Source organism: Chiloscyllium punctatum, chromosome 15, assembly GCF_047496795.1.
Source record: "Chiloscyllium punctatum isolate Juve2018m chromosome 15, sChiPun1.3, whole genome shotgun sequence".
NCBI classification, from domain to species: domain Eukaryota; kingdom Metazoa; phylum Chordata; class Chondrichthyes; order Orectolobiformes; family Hemiscylliidae; genus Chiloscyllium; species Chiloscyllium punctatum.
This window is the reverse complement of record NC_092753.1, coordinates 68,302,057-68,318,945: the sequence shown is the minus strand read 5'-3', so window position 1 is coordinate 68,318,945 and position 16,889 is coordinate 68,302,057. Positions and strand designations below refer to the sequence as shown.

The following is a 16,889-nucleotide window of genomic DNA, read 5'->3' as shown; positions in this document are numbered from 1 at the left end:
TACAGTGACAACAGAGCAGATGCTAATGCAGAGGGATGTCCATCCCTATTTGGTTCCAGTATAAGGCCCATCCCTGCCACCATCTTTGTAACATAACAATGTAACATACTGTGAGTGTAACGACATTATCGATGACATTATTGATGGCACTTTGGATGGTTGATAACTTGTTGCCTCTTGAAAATTGCGTTGGCATGAAGAAAATGTCAGTAAACTGTCAAATCCATTGATATCCTAAAACTGGCTGAAAATACCCAGTTTTGTGGAGACCAACCTTCTCTCCACTCCCTGCAACTGGCTGCATTCTGATAGTGAAAACGCAGCAGCTCATAGCAAAGATCCAAGGCTGCAACTCTACATCCCCTCACATGACCTTGCAACTTCGACAGACGAGGCCAAACACTGAACAAACACCTGGCTTTTCTTGGCATTTTTCTCTCCCAAGTCTTATGCACTTCGCACTTCTCAAGGAGATCTGGCCTTTAGAACATTGCCTCACAATGTCAATGCATAGAGACTGGCACCAAACACACATACACACAGAGCAACAGTGCAACCACCATGTCTGTGCACTGCAAACCCATCAACACCAAACCCTATCTTTCCTTAGATGCTGCCTGACCTGCTGTGGTATACCAGCACCACACTCTCGACTCTGATCTCCAGCATCTGCAGTCCTCACCATCTCCTATCCTTTCATTATCATCCATCTGTAGCAATGTAATGATACATGACACATGGTACACAGACTTCCAGACGCATGTGTTGTATCTACTTCCAGTGCCTAAATGCTGGAGTACAGCAAGTAGTTTGGAGAGCTGGGACTGTCAGAATTAATGCTTCCATGATTATGTTTTGGATACTCTGGTAAATGCATTCAATAATAAGATAGACCTCCAATTGTTTTCTCAATGAGTATCCTTATGTGCAGATGCTTCTCAGTGTATCAATGGTGGGGCTCATTTTGCAGTTGTCTCAGAGATGTTAAAAGCCACCTCTTCAAAGTCTGCACCTTGTCACCATCTCCATATCTGCAGGAAGGACTGGTAGAGTTGAGGCAGAGTCGAAAAGTGTGGCATTGGAAAAAGCACAGTGGGTCAGTCAGCAAAAGATGTTTTTCCAATATTATTGGTCTACTTGTGCGATTGACAGAATGGTATCCCTTCCTGGAAATAAACCTTTCTGATTTTCCTTGAGGTCAAGGTTTAATGTGGTCAATAAGCTCACAGTTGGCTGGATGACTGATGTGGAATAATGCCAATGGTGTGGATTCAGTCCAAGCACAGTCTGTAGAATTTCATGAAGACCCACCTCTGTGCCTTGTTCTTAGTGTGGAGGGATGCCTCTTAAGCAGTTTCCCCTTTCTAATATAAAAAGATGCCTAACGTCCTCAATGGTCTACACTGATGTCACTCAACTTTGGGGGTATTGAGGGGGAGGGTCATGGGGAAATCTGAGCGAGACATTCTGAACCAAGGACAGGGGATAAGGTTCCAGTGATCACTGCCCCATCCATGCAGTCAATTGCCCATAACTGGGGACAAATGAAAGTCCTCCCAATCTGGCAGGCAGGCCATTATGGTTACTCTGTCAGAACCACTCCGAAAGTTCAGCTCATTGGAATGGTGGTGAGTTGAGGCCCTTAAGTGGCCATTAATTAACTTTTGTTAATTAATTGGTGGTGGGTCATCCACAGAGCTTCCCTTTCTCACACCAGCACTTGACTGTAGTAGGATGGGGGCCAACTATCCTAACAGTGCTACCTCATCCAATTATTTTCTCATATTGCAACTGGACCTGCTGCCTCATCAAAATGGAAAATCTAGCCCAATAACTATGTTTCCCTCTCCACAAATGCTTCCTAAGCTGCTGAGTATTTCTAACATTGTCTGCCATTGTTTTGAGATTTGGTCATCTATGCTGGATGCTCTGTTTAGTTGGCAGTTCAAACGGCATAACCTTCCTTTCATTGCAATGGAATTTGAATCTGCATTTTTTCAAAATTCACCCATTGAGCATGCCATCAGTGGCTGGCCAGCATTTATTCCCTGTCCCTAGCTGCCCTTGAGAAAATGGTGGTGAGCAGCCTTCTTCAATATACTTGAATGGCTTGCTAGGCCATTTGAGAGTCTGGAGTCACATGTTGGCCACATGTTGGTAAGGGCAGCAGATTTATTACACTGAAGGTCATTACTGAGCCAGATGGGTTTTGCCCCCAATTTGCAATGGTTCCATGCTAAACAGCAGACCCAGATATTTGTTAACTGAATTCAAATTCCACCATCTGCTGTGGCAGGATTCAAGCGCAGGTTAACTGAGTTTCTCGAATTATAGACTAGCGATTAATCTCAATCGACCATCATCTCCCCTGATGAATTGCTCAAGGTAGTTGCAGTGCCATGGGGTGGGGAAATGGATTTAAACAGTGCATCCAACTGAAGAGAGTTACATTTCCTTCTTTTGGTAACGTGTAAAGGAAAGAAATGTGCGAGGTGGGAAATGAAGCTCAGGATCACAGCCAAGTGAGTTTCCCAGCCAGTAGGAAGAGGGAGGCGGGAACATCATCACAAACAAAAACAATAGACCTTGAATTTTGACATGTCACAGCTTGAACTGCCAGAACGGCTTGCTGATCTCCCACATGGCAAATGAATTCCTGTCCTGTGTAATTTGTATTGATTACAATTCTGGTTACAATGACTTCAGATAATAACAATAATAATAATAAAAAGAATGTATTTTCAGTGGAGTCAACATCAAGAGGCCCATATTGCCCAATGGCCTGGGATATGTAACCGTGCAACCTTCACCTCATACAGGTAAGAGAAATATAAATGATAGTAATGACTGTTGTATCAATTTATTTATCTATTATAGGGAGAGCAAGTAAGTAATCCTTTGCTGCAGATATTGTATCGTACTCTAAAGGTTCAACTCACAAGAAAAGAGAAACCTATGAATGCGTTGGAACAGTAAAGTATTTGTTCTCAATGACATCGTTGCAGCATCAGGCAGACGTTGGATGCATACCCCAGGAGATGGATTTGTTTCCATCTTCAGGGAAGTAATTGGAACTGAGGCCATCATCAGTCATGATTTATTGAATGGCAGAACCAGGAGCCATCTGGTTCACTCCAGCCCTGAATGTGCTCTTTAACCAGACTATATCAATGACTCTGTGTCTTTTAGCTTGAATTACAAAAGGGCACAGAATTAACCTTTCCAATTCTGGTTAAAAAGCAACACTAGATAGCCTTGATTGACATCCAGGTGTTTCAATATAATTTGCAGCTAATGAAATATTTTGCAAGGTGGTCATCACTGTAATGCAATGTGTGGAAATGCAGCAGACAATTTAGTGCATCATAAAGAAATTAAATGCACTGAGCTAATACCCACAGAGCCTGTGCTATTACTGTTGATTGAAGGACAATATTGACCAGGATGCCCGGGTGAACTCCTAAGCCCTTCTACAAAGTAGTAAGGTGGGATCTTTTGTATTCACCTGGGAGGAAGGATAAAGCAATGTTTGGTTTATTACAGCTGAAAGGTGATACTTCCAACTGTGCAGAGCATTCCCTGCCAAGTCACTGTCCGAGTCGTTCAACCTAGAATTATTTTTATCAGTCTTTTTTGGCAACCCATGTACGTGTTTCAAGAGACCGTGTTATAGCATGGAAACAGTCCAATCAATCCATGCTGAACATTATCCCAAACTAAACCAGTCCCAGCTGCCTGCTCCTGACCCATATCCCTTCAAACCATTCTTGTTATAGTTACCTAAGTGTCTATTAAACATTGCAATTGTGTCCACACCCACCAGTTTATTTCACATGCAAACCACCCTCTGTGTAAAACAGAATTTGCCCCAAAGTCTTTTTAAAATAGCTCTCCTCTCACTTTCAAAGTCTGTGCCCGCATCTTGAACTTGCTTATCTTTGGGAAAAGGCACCTACTATTAACCCTATCGATACCCCTCATGATATTTCAACTTCTCCAAGGTCACCTCTCAATCTCCTATGCTCCAGTGAAAAAATCCTGGCTTATCCAAACTTGCTTTATAACTCAAACCTTTTAATTTTTCTGCATTGTATGTTGCTTTGACATCATGAAGTGCCTTTATGGTTTTCCTTCACAACATTTCCGAGCCTTAGTCATTTTCCTTTTGCCATGGTAACCAGAACTCAATTTAAAAGTAACAAATAGCCCACATCTTCCAATCGTGGTCAGAATCCTTATTCCTGACAAACCCAACATTCCCAGGGTTTTTTCAACTGAATTAAAGTCCAAACAAAGAGACCATCGTCAGACTGGATCATCAGAGAAACTGTGCTCTTTACTGCAGTAGGTGTTGAACTCCAGTTAAGTACCACAGTTCAACGGACCCAGAACTAATTAGTCAGTGACTTAGAAAAGTGGGTGAAGGTGGTGAATTTTCAAAGGGAGTTGTGATAATTTATAATTTGGTTGAGGTAGGCTAATTAAAAGCTTTGAATTAATCTCTGCAAACACTTTAGATCGTATGCTATAGAAGATGTTCCATCAGTTATTAAGTTAATGAATGAAATCAGACTTTATTCAGTGTAATAAAGTAAATTAGCATAATCATCTAACAGCAATGTAAGGAACTAATAAAAGACAAAGAAGTTATACTTATCAGACATGCAAGACAACGTCAATACTGCCTTAAAATCCCAGCCAGCAAACAAGAACACATTTCCTCCCTCAATATCATTCAATCTGTCCATGAGTTTACACGTTTTCTCACTCTAAGATGATCGATTGTTTTAGAGTGTTTCTGTAATGTGTTTATGGGAGGTGTGGTGGCCCAGTACTGAGCACTGCTGCTTCACAGTACCAGGAAACCAGGTTCAATTCCAGCCTCAGGTAACTGTCTGTGTAGAGTTTGCACATTCTTCCTGTGTCTGCGGGGATTTCCTCCAGGTGCTCTGGTTTCTTCCCACAATCCAAAAAATGTGCAGGTTAGGTGAACTGGCAATGCTAAATTGCCCATAGTGTTAGGTGCATTAATTCAATTAGATTACTTACAGTGTGGAAACAGGCCCTTCAGCCCAACAAGTCCACACCGACCCTCCAAAGAGCAACACAACAAGACCCATTCCCCTACATTTACCCCTTCACCTAACACTATGGGCAATTTATCATGATAAATTCAACTAACCTGCACATTTTTGGACTGCGGGAGGAAACCGGAGCACCGGGCAGAAACCCATGCAGACACAGTGAGAATATGCAAACTCCACACAAACAGTTGCCTGAGGTGGAAATTGAACCCGGGTCTCTGGTGCTGTGAGGTAGCAGTGCTAACCACTGTGCCACCCATTAGGTGTAAATGTAGGGAATGGGTCAGGGTGGGATATTCTTTGGAGGATCGGTGGGGACTTGTTGGCGAAAGGGCCTGTTTCCATACTATAGGGAATCTAATCTAATCATTTGTTATGGACCAGGCCAGACTCTCTCAGAATCATTAAAGAAGGTAACCTAGACTCTAACCTTTTTGTATTTGAAAGACAGATGTGTAGTGGATAAGCCAGGAGTGATGCAGCTGTTCAAACCACTTGGCTATAAGCAAAACAGAATTTATTTAGACATGAAGAAAACAAAACAGAATTTAAAATAATCCAGCTATTGGAAAACTCAACCGACTCAATACAGCAACTTAACTGAGGGACTATTCCAATTCCCGGAACACCTCACAAACACACCCCTTGGCAATAGATATATTCAAACACATAGAGTCATAGAGATGTACAGTGAATTAATAATTAAAATTAATAATCATGCAACTTTTATTCACTTTGGATTCTTCATTACTTATCCATTAGTTGCAGACTAATTGACAAGCTTCTTCTAATTTGTCACTTGTTGCTGGTCAATGCTTATTAATATTTCTAGTTTGACAGTGTCCTATGCAAATTCAGTGCTGTAATCAAAACGTATTTTACATCAGTACAAAACCTTCTCCTTTCAGATTAGTCAAATATATGTATTTATAAAATTCCTCGAAAAGTGGTCAATTTAATAAATTCAATCAGAAAGCAAAATCTGCAAGCCCGCTCTACAACAAGTGGTTGTGTGAAAGAGCAAGGTGCCAGATGGGTGAGGGAACAGATTGTCATGTGGGGGAGGGGGTAACATGTCAAGGGATATCAAATCTTGGGTTGGAGTGGGTATTGAGTCTTGGGAATGAGGGGCAGGAGAAGTTGCCTGAGCTTGGCAGGGAAGAGGTTGGCAACTGTCAGGTTGTGTGGCGAAACAAGAGCAGTCTGGGGTGGGGACGTTCTTGGTGTTCAGGGAAGGGATTATTGTGTTGGATATCCAGGGTAGAGTAGGCCAGTATGAGTGTTTGTGAACCAATCTAAGTGGTTGACCAAGTGTTATGGGAGATTTCAATCCTCTAACCTTTCATGACTAACAGTTAAGGTAAAACAAAGCCATCTGAAGTGCCCATCAGAAATTTCAACTTTCCATGAGATTCCCACATGGTCAGTACATTTGGACGTCTGAGAAGTGCATCTTTCGGAGTTCATCCAGACTCTCACTGTCTGCTCACTGGAAGATCTGTGACAATCAGTTTTTGGCCCGTTGTGGCCATTTAACTTTACAGCTTTACTTTTCTATGTCACACTTTAGTGAAAATAAAAAAAACTTTATTTTGTAATTCACTATTGCCCCTGAAACTATGATGAGCCAAACGAAACAAATTTGAAACGACCTCCACCTCAGATGCAGAGCATTTTGTTTGGGTCACAGTTCATGTGCTTTTCTTTTCAGGCATACATCTTGGAGGATGTGTCTCCAGCAAGCCCTTGCTTTCACCGTCTGGAAGGCAGATTACTACCTCAATGGTATCAAATTAGGTAAAGGGGCTGTTCAGAGAGATCTGGGTGTTCTTGTACACCAGTCAATGAAGGCAAGCATGCAGGTACAGCAGGTCGTGAAGAAGGCTAATAGCATGCTGGCCTTCGTAACAAGAGGGATTGAGTATAGAAGCAAAGAGGTGCTTCTGCAGCTGTACAGGGCCCTGGTGAGACCACACCTGGAGTACTGTGTACAGTTCTGGTCTCCAAATTTGAGGAAAGACATTCTGGCTATTGAGGGAGTGCAGCGTAGGTTCACGAGGTCAATTCCTGGAATGGCAGGATTGCCTTACACGGAAAGACTGAAGCGACTGGGCTTGTATACCCTTGAGTTTAGAAGACTGAGAGGGGATCTGATTGAAACGTATAGGCTTATGAAAGGATTGGACACTCTGGCAGGAGGGAACATATTTCCGTTGATGGGGGAGTGCCGAACCAGAGGACACAACTTAAAAATACGGGGTAGACCATTTAGGACAGAGATGAGGAGAAACTACTTCACACAGAGAGTGGTGGCTGTGTGGAATGCTCTGCCCCAGAGGGCAGTGGAGGCCCAGTCTCTGGATTCTTTTAAGAAAGAATTGGATAGAGCTCTTAAAGATAGTGGAGTCAAGGGGTATGGAGATAAGGCTGGAACAGGATACTAATTAGGAATGATCAGCCATGATCATATTGAATGGCGGTGCAGGCTCGAAGGGCAGAATGGCCTACTCCTGCATCTATTGTCTATTGTCTATTGTCTATTGTCTATTATCAGGACCAGTGGATGTCAAGAAACTGTAATGTTCGACGCTTCAACACTCCTGCAAATGTTACAAACTGTCTCCGTGGGAAAAACGTTCACATTTTTGGAGATTCCACTATACGTCAGTGGTTTGAATATTTGACAGAATTTGTACCAGGTGATGTTTATCCATATTTCTCATGGATTTTGAAATAATTTGCTTTACATGTTACATATAATCATCTTTTTTTAATTCCCAGGCTTTTATGTTTTCCTCAACATTTGTAGTCAGTCAGCATTTCGACACAGCACACTTTAAACTGCAGTGGAAGAGCTTACATTTGTATATCATCTTTATTGTAATAAATTGTTCTGAAGTAGTACAAAATTACGAGCGTAATAAAGCAAAATTAGATGTCAAGCTCCATCAGCAGATATCAAGATAGATGGTCAAATAAGCCAAGTATGAGGGGCAACTCAAAGGAAGAAAATGAGGTCAAGTGTCAGAGATGCTTGCAGATTGAATTCCAGATCATAGATGACTAAAGTCCTGACCATCAATAGTGTAGTGATTAAATCTGGGGCTGCTCTAGCACCCTATAGTGATAGGAGAACAGACATCTCAGTGCTGGGGTGATAAGAGATAAGTTATGATGAGATGTAGATGACAGTTTTAAAATCAAGTTTTCGCTTGAGCATGGGCCATTGCAGGTTCATAGATGCGATCGGTGAATAGGATTTGCGGCAAATAAAGTCAAAGGCAGAAGGATATTTCATTACTTCAATCTATGAATGGAGTTTGTGGGAATAAATTTGAATGATCTAGTGTCAAGGTCACTATAGCAATAATGAGGGTCTCGAGAGTAGCTGAGCTGAGGCAGGGGCGATGTCAGAAAAGTAGAAGAGATAGGAGCTGGAAGAGGCCATTTGGCCCCTCGACCCTGCCTTGTCATTCAATAGGATCATGGCAAATCTGTCACAGGTCTCATCCCCGCTCTTGTGCCAGCTCCTCATAGCCCTCAACTTCCGAATGTTTCCAAAATCTATTCACCTCCACTCTAAAAGCGTTTAGTAATACTGGATGACAGCTAATTCCAAACATTGCCTACTCTCTGGGAGAAATTCTTTTACACCTTTTCTCTCCATGCACCCTTATTCTGTAGCAATGTTCCCGAGTTCAAGATTCCCCCATGAATGGACACACCTTCACATCATCTACTTTCTCAAGCCCCACCAGAATCGTGCATGTTTCAATAAGACTGCTCCTCATTCTTCTGAACTCTAATGAATGAACGCCTAACTGGCCGTTCTTGATGTGTCAACCCCTTCCTCACAGGACTCAGTCGAGTGGATGTCTTCTTGACTGTCTCCAATGCCAGTACATCCATTTTTAAAAGCAGGATGCAGAATGATACATACTACTCCAGGCACATCCTCATCAACACTGTATACTGTAAAAAGAATAATTTTAAATTTCAAACCCCCACAACAACAGGTCAAAATTTCTTGAGCTTTCTTAATACAGACTGAACCTGCATTATAAGATCTTGTGTTTCATGCACAAGAACATCCAGATACTCTTGAGTTGTACATTTTTAGGTTCTCTCTCTAGTGAAAAATGTCTGCCTTTTGATTCTTCCTCTCTCCATGACATTGCACTTTACTGGATTCATCACAATCTGTCATTCTTTGCTCACTCACTCAACCTGAATTCAGAAAAGGCGTTTGTAATATTTTACAGTGTGTCTCATACCAGTGGTCGGGGAAATAATGGAGAATATTTGGAAGGAAAGAATTAATCTACACCTGGAAAGGCAAGGTTTGATCAGGGAGAGTTGGTGTGACTTTGTCAGAGGGAGGTCATGCCTAACAACGTTGATTGAAGTTTTCAAGGTGGTGATCAGGTTTGTAGTGGAGGGTAATGCAGTTCATGCAGTTTATATGGATTTCAGCAAAGCCTTTGACAAGATCCCACATGGGAGACTTAGAAAGAAGTTAAAAGCACATTAGATTCAGGTTAACTTGGTCCTTCAGATCAAAAATTATGTTTGGGTAACGTTTGTACAGAAATCCTAACTATTCCTTCATCACCAACACCTATACTCTTGAAGTGGGTTCATGAAAGGGATTCAAGTTACCTTGGCAAGTTGGATCAAAAATTGGACCTGAGTGTGAATCACAAAAAATTGAATTGGAGGTGCAGCAGGCAAATTAGAAGGCAATTGGAGCATTGTCCTTCAGTACTGGAGGGATTGAGTTTAAAAATGGGAGTTTATGCTGGAGCTGTATAGCGTGCTGGTGAGGCCACACCTGGAGTAGTGTGTGCTGTTTTGGTCTCCTTATTTGAGAAATGATGTACTTGTATTGGGCAGGTTGCAGAGGAGGTTCACATGGTTGATTCTGGATTTGAGAGGATTTGCTTATGAGGAGAGATGGACTAGAATGGGACTATACCCATTGGAATTTAGAAGAATTGTGGGGATCTTATCGAAATATTATGAAGGGAATAGATAAGATAGAAGCAGGGGGGTTGTTTCCGCTGGGGGTGAAACTAGAACTAGGGGCATAGCCACAAAATAAAGGGGAGCAGATTTAGGACTGAGTTGAGGAGGAATTTCTTCACCCAAAGGGTTATGAATTTGTGGAATTCCCTGCCCAGTGAAGCAGCTGAGGCTACCTTTTTGAATGTTTTTAAGGCAAAGTGATAGTTTTTTTGAACAATAAAGGAATTAGGGGTTATGTGAACAGGTGGGTAAGTGGAACTGAGTCCACATAAAGATCATAATACCATAAAACATAGGAGCAGAAAGCACCCCATCGAGTCTGCTCCACCATTTAATCATGGCTGGTAGGTTTCTCTACTACATTCTCCCATTTTCTCCCAATAACCCTTGATCCCCTTGATACGCAAGAACCGAACAAAATCAGCTATAATCTTATTGATTGGCAGAGTAGGCTCAAGGGGCCAGATGGCCTACTCCTGCTCCAATTCCTTATGGTTTTATGTTCTTACATAACTATCTCATTGCACTGACTCTGACTTCTTGTGCATCACCATTTCCCTTTGCTGCACCAATTGTCTCGTGCGTTTGGAATTGAATTCTGGAATTTCAGTTTCACCCCCTCTGTCTTTCTTCTCCCTTTTTTACCTTTGCAGAGTCCTTCCCACCTCTTTGACTCAGTATTTGATCATCATCATTATAGCTCAGAACCATCAGCAACCAGCAGCAGCTGCCAAACAGCCTCCACATGAAGACACACAGTTATACGTCCCCTCAGTCTGCAGACAACATTCACTGGGCCCAGAGTCGATCTTCCTTAAAGTCATTTCATCCAGATGAATGGAGCACAGTGCCAACACCATTCTTTGACTGTAAATTGGTTGTTGCTTGAAAAGCATACAGCATCTGTTTAATCCCTGAAACCAATGTGGTTTTTCTGTTTTTTCTTTCTTCCCACATTCAACATTAACTCAATGTTATACTGCAGTGGGTATTCGGGAAAGAGAATAAGCATTAAGGAAGGGAAACCTCTTGTTTCATTCTTGTAGCTCAGACGCAATGACAGTCAATCAGACAGATGACGATTTAAAAACCAAAAAAGAATGTGGACGCTGCAAATCAGAAAGAAAACCAAAAAAATGCCAGAAAAGCTCAGCAGGTCTGGCAGCATCTGTGGAGAGAAATCAGAATTATCATTCCAGGTTGAATGACCCTTCTTCGGGACAATGGGTTCTGAGGAAGGGTCACTTGAAACAAAATGCCAACACAGGTGATAAGTCAAAGTGCCAATTTATTTGCGAGTTGATATTCTGTTTCCAGTGAGATATTGCCCATGCCACCTGTTTGCCGTCACATTCTTTACTTTTCCATTTCCTCCCACTATGCCAACTATAAGGGACTCCTCGATGCTGGCAGTGTGTGACGTGGCACACACCTGGGGTTTAAATGTGTTGTCAGCAACAGGAAACGTGAAGGTCCAGGCAGTGGTGAGCATGCCCTCTGCTGGTCAGGACAAGCGAGCTCAAGGGTGGCACCGAGTAAAGTCATGCGGATATGGTGAGGTGAGAAGTGAGGAATTGCATGAGATAACTCGCAGAGCTCATGGAGAGAATGAAACTACCTGAAGTTTACCTTTGGGAAAATTGAGCACTTAGTCTTCAATTTTAACATAATTTGAGGTACACTGCTTTATTCTGTCATTTATATCTGGCTTGTTACTACTTCAGAACAATAAAAAAGAGACATTATTGTTGCATTACAAAATTGTTTATTCTGCACATGATGGTACAAAATTGCATTTCGACCTATCAGTCTTTTTAATGAATATAATGCAAACAGCTCCTCAAAATGCTCAAGTTAAACTAAGACTTACTGTGCGGGCCCCCTTACAAATGCCCCATTCTGAAGAAGGTTCTGAAAATCTTGTCCCATCCACCAACACCCTCCCATGTAATGCATCCTCTTGCTTGCTTATCATCAACAGAATCCTCTGCCTTGTGTGTCTCTGAATCTGTTTACTTACACAACTGCTGAGGTTGAATACTTTTTAACCTTGCTCTTTATAGACTTACCTGACTGCTTTCTTATCTAACTGTTGGTTCTCATTTCAATTGCTCAACTGCCATGGAATTCACCCACCTACTTCCCTGAGTGTTTCCTGGTGCATTGACTGGCTTACTGATCCTAATTATTTAACTTGGCTGCTCACTTGTCTTTTCTGACTTCCCATTGTTGGATGAAACTGATGGTCCCGCAGTAAAGTAGGATAAGCGCTGGGAGTATGCCCAATTTAAAGCACTAATGTTCTGAGTGATTTGTCTACTTTGGTCTGTTCATAATGATCAATGGAATGATAACTCAGTGTCAAGTTATGTGTAATTCCATCTTCTGTTTTAGGTCTGAGGAAGTTTGATCTTGGCAATTCTAGGAAGACGGGGCCACATCTCGCTTTAGATATAGACAACAAGATCAAGATGGAATACTATGCTCATGGCTTACCGATCCGAATCTTCCCCATTTCAAATCAGGACCTGCCATTCATCGCAAATAAACTGGATGAGATTAAAGGTGGAAAGAACACTGTTATAGCCTTCACCATTTGGTGTCATTTCAACACTTTTCCAGTTGAACCATACATCCGCAGGCTCCAGAATATCCGCAGGTCAATTCTACGATTGCTGGAAAGGAGCCCAGATACACTGGTTATAATAAAGACTGCCAATGTCCAGGCCCTTCCAGGGGATGTCAGTCTCTACAACAGTGACTGGTATTCCTATCAACTTGACTTAGTGATGAGAAAGATGTTTGAGGGCATCAACGTGGCGTTTGTGGATGCCTGGGAGATGACAATAGCACACTACCTTCCACATGATTTACATCCCAAAAGAATCATTATAAAAAATGAAATAGATGTATTTCTTTCATATGTGTGTCCTTTATGAAAGGGTTAAGCACTGTTTTTTAGATTGAAAATGACAGCCATGACATTTATTTTGTATGACAAAATGAAAAGGTTACAAGCATGTCCTTCAAGAATTTTGGAAGCATGTTTTTCATGATTGTATTGTAGTATTTTAAATATAGATCTCCCAGCAGCAATAATCTTTAAAAAAAATTGTTCTATGCCATGTTTGGGGAATATTTTGCATGCTATAGCTTTTTATTTGTTCTGCAACATTGAAGGATATTATGTGCAATTGTGGCTTCAGTTTGGTTACAAATAACAGCAGGTTATTTCCTGACACCTTCAAGGGGAATGCTGAGTGGCACTGGGGAAGATGGCCAGGTATGTAATGTCTCTGTCCCTGTTTCTGAGTCACCAGTCACCCTGTCCCTTACTTCATATCATCTACAATGAATGGTTCGGGCAGAAGTTAAGAAAGCGGGCAAGAGAGAATATTTTGCTTTCTGTTCAAGTCTAAGATTGTTGTGTTCACATTTTATGGGAATATGCAAATTCCCAGAAACCAATCGCGTGTGTGATTGCAAACACAATGCTTTGAGTAATGCTGGTTGTTGAATCCTACCTAGCCCGAGTTTGTCCTATTCTGTGTATATGTTGTTACAAATATGTTTTGTATTTCAGTTTGCTTGGTGGACTCAAATAACTCCACAGAGGCTGGTATCCTGTCATCAAATCCCCTTTTATTTTCACGTTCACAGTAATTAGTCTATGAACAGCCAGTTCAGAAGCAGGTCTTTGAGTGAACAGATTGCTTAAGACTGGATTAGTGGTGCTGGAAGAGCACAGCAGTTCAGGCAGCATCCAAGGAGCTTCGAAATTGACGTTTCGGGCAAAAGCTCTTCATCAGGAATAAAGGCAGTGAGCCTGAAGCATGGAGAGATAAGCTAGAGGAGGGTGCGGGTGGGGAGAATGTAGCACAGAGTACAATGGGTGAGTGGGGGAGGGGATGAAGGTGATAGGTCAGGAAGGAGAGGGAGGAGTGGATAGGTGGAAAAGGAGATAGGTAGGTAGGACAAGTCCGGACAAGTCATGGGGACATTGCTGAGCTGGAAGTTTAGAACTAGGGTGAGGTGGGGGAAGGGGAAATGAGGAAACTGTTGAAGTCCACATTGATGCCCTGGGGTTGAAGTGTTCCGAGGCGGAAGATGAGGCATTCTTCCTCCATGCATTTGGTGATGAGGGAGCGGCGGTGAAGGAGGCCCAGGACCTCCATGTCCTCGGCAGAGTGGGAGGGGGAGTTGAAATGTTGGGCCACGGGGCGATGTGGTTGATTGGTGCGGGTGTCCCGGAGAAGTTCCCTAAAGCGCTCTGCTAGGAGGCGCCCAGTCTCCCCAATGTAGAGGAGCCCGCATCGGGAGCAACGGATACAATAAATGATATTAGTGGATGTGCAAGTAAACCTTTGATGGATGTGTAAGGCCCCTTTATGGCCTTGGATAGAGGTGAGGGAGGAGGTGTGGGCGCAGGTTTTACAGTTCCTGCGGTGGCAGGGGAAAGTGCCAGGATTGGCCGGTGGATTGTCGGGGGGCGTGGACCTGACCAGGTAGTCATGGAGGGAAGGGTCTTTGCGGAAGGCGGAAAGGGGTGGGGAGGGAAATATATCCCTGGTGGTGGGGTCCTTTTGGAGATGGCGGAAATGTCGGCGAATGATTTGGTTTATGCGAAGGTTGGTAGGGTGGAAGGTGTTTACCAGGGGCGTTCTGTCCTTGTTACGGTTGGAGGGGTGGGGTCTGAGGGCGGAGGTGCGGGATGTAGACGAGATGCATTGGAGGGCATCTTTAACCACATGGGAAGGGAAATTGTGGTCTCTAAAGAAGGAGGCCATCTGCTGTGTTCTGTGGTGGAACTGGTCCTCATTCCCCTACATTTACCCCTACACCTAACACTATGGGCAATTTATCATGACAAATTCAACTAACCTGCATATTTTTGGACTGCGGGAGGAAACCGGAGCACCCGGCAGAAACCCATGCAGACACAGTGAGAATATGCAAACTCCACACAAACAGTTGCCTGAGGCAGGAATTGAACGTGGGTCTCTGGTGCTGTGAGGTAGCAGTGCTAACCACTGTGCCACCGTGCCACCCATTAGGGGAATGGGTCAGGGTGGGGTACTCTATGGAGGATCGTTGGGGACTTGTTGGCGAAAGGGCCTGTTTCCATACTGGAGGGAATCTAATCTAATCATTTGTTCTGGACCAGGTCAGACTCTCTCAGAATAGTTTAAGAAGGTAGCCTAGACTCTAACTGTTTCGTATTTGAAAGGCAGATGTGAAGTGGATAAGCCAGGAGTGATGCAGCTGGTCAAATGACTCGGCTTTAAGCAAAAAAGAATTTATTTAAAGACAAAGAAAACAAAATAGGATTTAGAATAATCTAGATAATGGAAACCTTAACTGACTTGATACAACAACTTAACTAAAGAACTATTCTAATTCCTGGAACATCCCACAAAAACGCCCCTTGGCAATAGATATATATTCGAAAACATGTTCTTACAAGCAGGAGTGATTTCAGAGACAAATGTCAATCAGGGAATATCTCCTGAAGCATGGAACCTTTTGCACTGCAGCAACTTCTGCTACAGCTACAACTCAATCAAACTGGAAAAAGTCCTGAACTGAGAGAACAGACCACTCCATTGCCAATGTTAAAGGAAATAATTCCAGACATTTCGGCACCTCTGCCTTTACAACCTTGCTTGAAAAATCCCGAAGGACAAAGAAACCTTGTTAAAGTGACAGCATCATCACAATTTAAAAGAACATGTTATTATTCATAAGTTTCCCTTTTGCTTTGATACCAAAGTCACTAAGTTCAGAATGTTGTTGCTAAGTTCTCAGAAGTCTGTTTGTCTCTGTTTTTCTCATCATTTATTTTAACCACATCTCTGGAATACAGAAAATTAATAATTAAAATGAATAATCATGCAACTTTCATTCACTTTGGATTCTTCATTACTTATCCATTCGTTGCAGACTAATTGACAAGCTTCTTCTAATTTGTCACTTGTTGCTGGTCAATGATTATTAATATTTCTAGTTTGACAGTGTTCTATGCAAATTAAGTGCTGTAATCAAAATGTGTTTTGGGAAAGCAAATCGTAGCAGGACTTATACACTTAATGGTAAGGTCCTAGAGAGTGTTGCTGAACAGAGACCTTGGAGTGCAGGTTCATAGCTCCTTGAAGTGGAGTCGCAGGTAGATAGGATAGTGAATAAGGCGTTTGGTATGCTTTCCTTTATTGGTCAGAATAGTGAGTACAGGAGTTGGGAGGTCATGTTGTGACTGTACAGGACATTGGTTAAGCCACTGTTGGAATATTGAATGCAATTCTGGTCTCCTTCCTATCGAAAAGATGTTGTGAAACTTGAAAGGGTTCAGAAAAGATTTACAAGGATGTTGCCAGGATTGGAAGATCTGAGCGATAGGGAGAGGCTGAACAGGCTGGGGCTGCTTTCCCTGGAGCGTCAGAGGCGGAAGGGTGACCTTATAGAGGTTTACAAAATTATGAGGGGCATGGATAGGATAAATAGACAAAGTCTTTTCCCTGGAGTCAGAGAGTCCAGAACTAGAGGGCACAGGTTTAGGGTGAGAGGGGAAAGATATGAAAGAGACCTAAGGGGCAACCTTTTTACGCAGAGGGTGGTCCGTGTATGGAATGAGCTGCCAGAGGATGTGGTGGAGGCTGTATAATTGCAACATTTAAGAGGCATTTGGATGGGTATATGAATAGGAAGGTTTTGGAGAGAAATGGGCCGGGTGCTGGCAGGTGGGACTAGATTGGGTTGGGATATCTGGTCGGCATGGACGGGTTG

The 16,889-nt window shown here is 42.6% G+C and overlaps 1 pseudogene; it reads left to right on the top strand.

Annotated features, from left to right (window-relative positions):
• LOC140485854 (NXPE family member 3-like) overlaps positions 1-16,889 on the top strand; it is a 50,189-nt pseudogene that overhangs the window by 10,193 nt on the left and 23,107 nt on the right.